We start from the raw sequence: 6,572 nt of genomic DNA, 5'->3' as shown, positions 1-6,572 counted from the left end.
CTCCAACTCCCAAAAGAGCCTAGAACCTGCACCTCCGTTGCCTCCCACTCCTCTCTCCTCTGGAGCCAGGTATCAGCAGCCTTCCTGCTGCCCATGGCTTTGCCACAGTACGGTGCCCAGCGAGGTCAAGCACACAGCTCAGATCCGATCTAGAGCAGCTACTGCAGCTCCGCACCCAATGCTTCTTCCCAATCCACGTCTTGTCTGTTAAAAACACCCACAGCACATGCAAAGTAGCATCCAGAGCACAGCAGCCAAACAAATGCAACAGCTGCTTCGCAACAGTTTACAACCAGCAAAGACACACACCGGATTCTAAGGCTCCAGCTGATCAGTGCCAGGGCTCTGCTCTGGAAGTCCTTTATCATCCATGATCTCATCATGTCCTGGGTTCTGTAATATTTTCATTAATGACTTGGATAACGGAGTGGAGAGTATGCTTATAAAATTTGCAGAGGACATCAAGCTGGGAGGGGTTGCAAACACTTTTGAGGTCAGGGTTAGAATTAAAAAAAAACCCATGATTAAATTAGGAGAATTGATCTGAAATCAACAAGATGGAATTCAATTAAGACAAGTGAAAAGAACTTCACCTAGGAAGGAAAAAAATCAAATGTCCAACTACCACACGGGAAAAATTGGCTAGGCAGCAGTGCTGCGGCAAAGAACCTGGGGTTACAGCGGGTCACAAATCAAATACGGCTCAACACTGTGATGCAGTTGTGAAAAAGGTGAATCTCCTGGGGTGTATTAACAGGAGTGTTGTGTGGAAGACATGGGAGGTAATTCTACTCGACACTGGTGAGGCCTCAGCTGGAGCACTGCGTCCAGTTCTGGGCACCGCACTTCAGGAAAGATGTGGCAAACTGAAGAGAGTCCAGAGGGGAGCAATGAAAATGATCAAAGGTTGAGAATACCTGACCGATGAGGAAAGGTTAAAAACACTGGGTGTGTTTAGTCTTCACAAAAGACAGTGGCGGGGGGACCTGATGGCAGTTTTCACATGGGTTATGGGCTGTTATAAAGAGGACTGCGATCAATTGTTCTCCACCTCCACTGAAGGGAGGGCTAGAGGTAATGTGTTTACTCTGCAGCAAGGGATATTTAGGTGAGATATTAGGAAAATCTAAGGCTATTTAAGCAGTGGAACAGGCTACCAAGGGAGGTTGTGGAATCCCCACCATTGGAGTTATTTTAAGAACAGGTAAGATTAAAGGAGATGTCTAGCGGTGTTTTCTCCTGACCTTTTCCATTTGTTCTTTTGCCATCTTAGAACTCATCCAAGCTTCCTCAACTTTGGAGAAGGGACAAAATGGCAAAAGGAAAAACAAAACTATCACTCTGGACCACCACCAAAGCTAGGGAAGTCCTGGAAAGCCACAATAGCAAAAAGAGAACATGGGACATGAAGGAAGAACTCCTGGATAATCATCGACTTTATAGTACTCAGTGACAAGAGGAAAACGGGGAGAGAGAGGATGAAAATTTAAATTTAAAAAAAATAAAAATTCCTGAATAGATTATTGTGTTTTGAACCCCACAAAATGGAAACGTGTTTGAATTTTTATCATTAAATTGTTTTTCTATTTTTTCTAGTCTGGAGTCGAGAAGTGAAGAAAATCAGCTGTCTGGAAGAGCATTCTGGGTAATGACAGCATGTAAATGAGCATCTCACTTTTCTGAAGAAATCCTATCCGCAGCTCCAGCACAAAGCAGCTGCAGAACAGGAACAAAGTTTAACCAGGCCAGGTGTGCAGCTCTAAGGGTGTGTTTCTCCATGTTAGGACTCAGCAGCCTGGAGTCTGCACAGGGCAAAAAAATGCATCCATGTGACTAGTATAGGAAATGCTGAGAGAGAATTAAGGAGGGAGTAGGCAAAATATGTCAGAGCCATCTCTGCACTAACTCTGGGAACCAGGGGAATAAGCAGGAGGAATGCATGAACATATTTTCATGTGTTCTCATGCATGAACACAATTGTGATTTCGCTGGTATTACAGAGACCCGGTGGTGTGACACATGACTGGAATGCCAACAGGGAACTACTCAGGGAAGTGCATCATTACGGGGAAATAAAGGATGTAGCACCATATATCAAAATGTACATAAAAGCCTTGGAGTGCATACATGCATAGGAGGGAGGGGGAGATAGTGAAAGCCTATGGATGAGGATAAAGGAAGCCGAAAGCATTGTGTAAGGCTAAGCACCAAGTCATTAGTACGTGAGACATCATGCAAATGAGATGATGTAATGTTAATGTGGATGCAATTGTGCTCAGCCCTTGAGCATGCCCAGTGCTAGTTGAGATGTTTCCAGATGCTGGAGCAGAGTCATACGGAGCTTCATGCAGCCAATGAGAAGTGCAGGGCATTCTCTCCTGGCAAGCTTGGCTCCTGCACGCTCACTAGTATCGTATGGAAACGGAAGCGGTTTCAAACAGCCACCCCCACCAAACCCACTCAACTTGCAAGGCAAACTTCCAGAGAGAGAATTAGTTTAAGCAACAGTTTGAAACATTTCTCATCACTCCCGACTCTGCTGATGAAGCAGGTACAGAGCCAGCAGGATATCTGCCCACACCGTGAACTGAACCAGCCAGCTTCGTGGCTCAAGTCTAGTGCCTGTGGTGTGGGGCCAAAGACTGTGGGCTCAAGTCTGGCTGGTGTAATAAGTTATATTGTAGGTTCATGATACTTCCCCAGGAGAACAAGGCTTTGCCACAGATTATGGAGACTTCTGAGCGGATCTCTAACTCCCAAAGAAAGTGTTATTTGGAAGAGGGACTCTCATTTTTATTCATAATTAAGGGCACTGCAAATTAATTTATGCACATGTGACTGACTTAAACCTTAAAGTTCAAACACAGGATCTTGGGAAGCTGAGTGACTCATTAAGAACAGATAGGCGCATGTGTAGAATATAATTAAGCAGTGAAGCACAGAGTGCGGTGGGAAACTGACTGAACCCGACCCTGAGCCAGAGCCATCTGGGGTGAAGTTCACCCTGTGCGAAGGAGGGCCAGCAGCAGGGCTATGCACCACTCCATCTCTAGCGGAGGCGGGGGCAAATAGGCCTTGCAGACATAAATGCAAATTAGGGCTTTAAATGAACACTAGCATATCATTCAAAGACAAGAAGCTAGAAATGAAGGAAAGCAAAGAGGAAAGAAGTGTACTGACAGGTAATAATCCCTGCATGCAAGGACTCGCTGAGAACACAGGCCAAGGACTTGCTTCAAATTTCATAAAATTTGCCAAAAATGCAATAGAAAGCCATTTTCAATAGTACGTTGCACAGTTGTCCCAGGGTGCCCGGCAGTGTGGAGAACAGTGTGACAGATCTCCCCCATTGCAGGGGCAGAGAGTGACTGCAAAGCCACTGCTCCAGCATGGAAAGCACTGAACATAAGAACATAAGAACGGCCATACTGGGTCAAACCAAAGGACCATCCAGCCCAGTATCCTGTCTGCTGACAGTGGCCAATGCCAGGTGCCCCAGTGGGAGTGAACCTAACAGGTAATGATCAAGTCATCTCTCGCCTGCCATCCATCTCCACCCTCTGACAAACAGAGGCTAGGGACACCATTCCTTGCCCGTCCTGGCTAATAGCCATTAATGGACTTAACCTCCATGGATTTATCCCGTTCTCTTTTAAACCCTGTTATAGTCCTAACCTTCACAACCTCCTCAGGCAAGGAGTTCCACAGGTTGACTGTGCGCTGAGTGAAGAACTTCCTTTTATTTGTTTTAAACCTGTTGCCCGTTAATTTCATTTGGTGGCCCCTAGTTCTTATATTATGGGAACAATATTACCTTAAGGGCAACACAGAACAGTGCAGCTAAGGAAACTAGTCAGAAGCCTAAAGCAATGCTTGTGTCATAGTTTGGACATACAAAATACCAGCACAACAGCTGGTACTTGTTTTAAAAAATAGCATCACGTAATAACTTCCCAAATAATAAATCCCAGTGCATCACCTTCGTTAGAACTAAGAGCCTCTCCCCACGGTGAAATTAATTAGAGAGGTTTGCTGTAAATGCCACAGAACTGCATACAGGATATTCACCCGTGCAGTGGGCCAGCCCAAGTTCATCTACATGAGCAAACTTAGTGCCGGTTTTTCAGCAGCTATGTAGCCGCACTGGTTCTCAAAAACAGGCTCAACATTTGCTGTCCTAGGCCCTGCCTAGGAGAATTCCCAGATGTCTGGTAAGGCTCAGGTTGTTAGGAAAGAGAATACCATGCTAAGACAGATCAGTGCTCCAGTATCCCATCACAAAGAAAAAATCCATTACCCTGAATAGATAAAGCAAAAACGTAACAGAATATGGAAAATCTGGGGGTTCGAGTTCACTCTGCGTCTGTAATTGAAGAGCCAAGTGCAGCAGAGAGACGCTTTAATGAATAATAATACCCTTCACAACCTTTAATGTATTTATCCTCACAACAGCCCTGGGAAGCAGGGTAGGACTCAGACTGGGAACTGAGGCACAGAGAGGCTATGGGACTTGCCCAAGGTCACACAGGAAGTCCATGGTGGAGCAAGCAATTGAACCTGGGTCTCCCACATCCTGGGCCAGGGCCCTAGCCACTGGACCATCCTTCCTCCCAGTAATTTACCTCATTTAAACAACACTATCAAACTAACATTATCCTAGGACAACAACTAGCATGGCAGCTAAGCTCTCAAAAGAAAAAAAAACAAGCTCATAACTATCTCCTACACCATCTCTAATGTGTCCTTTGGATGTTATAAATGTAAGTGAATGCCCTTTAGCATTAGTCCTGCTCCTGACGTATTTCAAACAGTAATTGCACGGATCTTTGAGGCTTGAGGTGTTGAAGTTTTGATGACTGCTATTTTAAATTGGGCTGGGACTCTTAAAAAGCACAACTGAAGACTTAATGTAAATTTTACAGAGAGCAAAAAAGACACTTAGAATCAACTTGAAAAGTCAATATTCCCTTACCAGAATAGCTGGCAACTGAAATTGCCTGGCATTGAGCAGACAGATGAATGGGCATTGGAAAAACTCTGGTCATTAGAAATCCTGTATCCAGAATCATTGTGGTCACTAGCCTCCCAAAGGCTGCCAAATCCCAGGGGGACCAGGTTGACAGCACGGAACAACAAGCCTGGTGCAAGCTGTTAGTGGCCCTGTCCCGAGAAAACCAGTCAGCCACTGAGTGCAGAAATAGATTACAGCTGACCAGTTACCCAAGAGTCTTTGAAAAGTATTTTAAAAAATATCTATTGGCCAGCTTCAGTACACGTCACGTTTTCTCAAAGGCAAAAGCTTCCCATCCCTGCTGGCTAATTCCGAGCCCCACGGTGAAAACCTAGCCCCACTGAAGTCAATGTCAAAACTCATATTGACTCCAATGGGGCCAGGATTCCCCCCTGGTGGTTTAACTAAGAGTAATGAGGGGATGCTAAAAACAGCAGGTGAGGCCTGAATATCAAGGGAAACGTGACCTGACAGGGAGAGTTTTTTAAATTATGGAACGCTTCACGAATTTGCGTGTCATCCTTGTGCAGGGGCCATGCTAATCTTCTCTGTATCGTTCCAATTTTAGTATCTGTGCTGCTTGTCAGGCATAGTACTAAGACTATAAGCTCTTCTGGCAGGGACTCTGTCTGACAGGTGTTTGTACGGTACCTAGCACAATGCAGCCCTGGCTCTAGGCACTTCCACAAGACAAACAAACAGCAGGCTGAGGATTACTCTCCCAAGAGAATCCCTTGAATTGTTTAAGCCTAAAATGGTCCAATCCCTGGATGATGTCCCGCAGAGAACAGTCCTGCTCTCACCCCAGTGAAAGTAGGAGTTAAACTGCCTGGTCTCGTCTCCTGTGTGGAGCACTCGAAGATCTAGGGCTGAAAAGCACTAATAAATAATAATAATACCACCAATATCAAACTCTCGTATTTTCCATTTCTAAAAAAAAGAACAAAAAAATGAACCACATTATGTCTTTATTCTGGAAGTTTTAACGGGTTTACAAATCCTATCCATGTGCATATTAGAGACTAAACCATAATCGTTACAACAGTGAGCCTTATTCAGTAATGTAATTACTGGTCTCTATTTTACAGGGTGTGACAGTGTGACAGAGTGAGCACCTTTGCACTACTCATGACACGGTGCTTGTAGCGATTTTATAAAATCGAGTAAATTCTCTGATTACTCATATTTAACAAATGAGGTGCGGCTATCAAATGTTCATATTTAAAAAATAAATGAACAGGTGTACTAGGGTGTTTTTTGCAGGAGAACGTACGTTTTCTGAGTATTGAATAAGTGGTAACTGAACAGCTAAGTATCTATTTGTCTTCTGTCTGTTTTGCTGGGTAAGTAATTGGTGAGTTTATTTTTCCATAAACAGCCACCTTCCTCTCTTTTTTGAGCCATTCCGCGAGAGCTGAACTATTTTTCTTTTTCCAAAGAAGGTTATCAGTAGCCTAGCAGAGGAGAGCTTAATTCTTCATTTCCCTTTGTGGGACTATTTCTGCTAGGAAGCCACAGGAAAATTACTAAAAGATCACGTGGTAATACATATCAAACATTT

At 44.3% G+C, this 6,572-nt stretch overlaps 1 non-coding gene across 1 annotated transcript; it reads right to left on the bottom strand.

The window, feature by feature from the left end:
• Positions 1–5,496: 5,496 nt before the first annotated feature.
• On the bottom strand, positions 5,497–5,607 carry LOC125642022 (U6 spliceosomal RNA). Its single transcript, XR_007358231.1, has one exon. It is a non-coding gene; the product is annotated as a U6 spliceosomal RNA (small nuclear RNA).
• Positions 5,608–6,572: the final 965 nt, after the last annotated feature.

This window comes from Caretta caretta, chromosome 8 (assembly GCF_965140235.1).
Source record: "Caretta caretta isolate rCarCar2 chromosome 8, rCarCar1.hap1, whole genome shotgun sequence".
In the NCBI taxonomy this organism is placed as follows: domain Eukaryota; kingdom Metazoa; phylum Chordata; order Testudines; family Cheloniidae; genus Caretta; species Caretta caretta.
The sequence above is the reverse complement of the archived record's forward strand: the minus strand, read 5'-3'. Positions and strand labels throughout refer to the sequence as shown.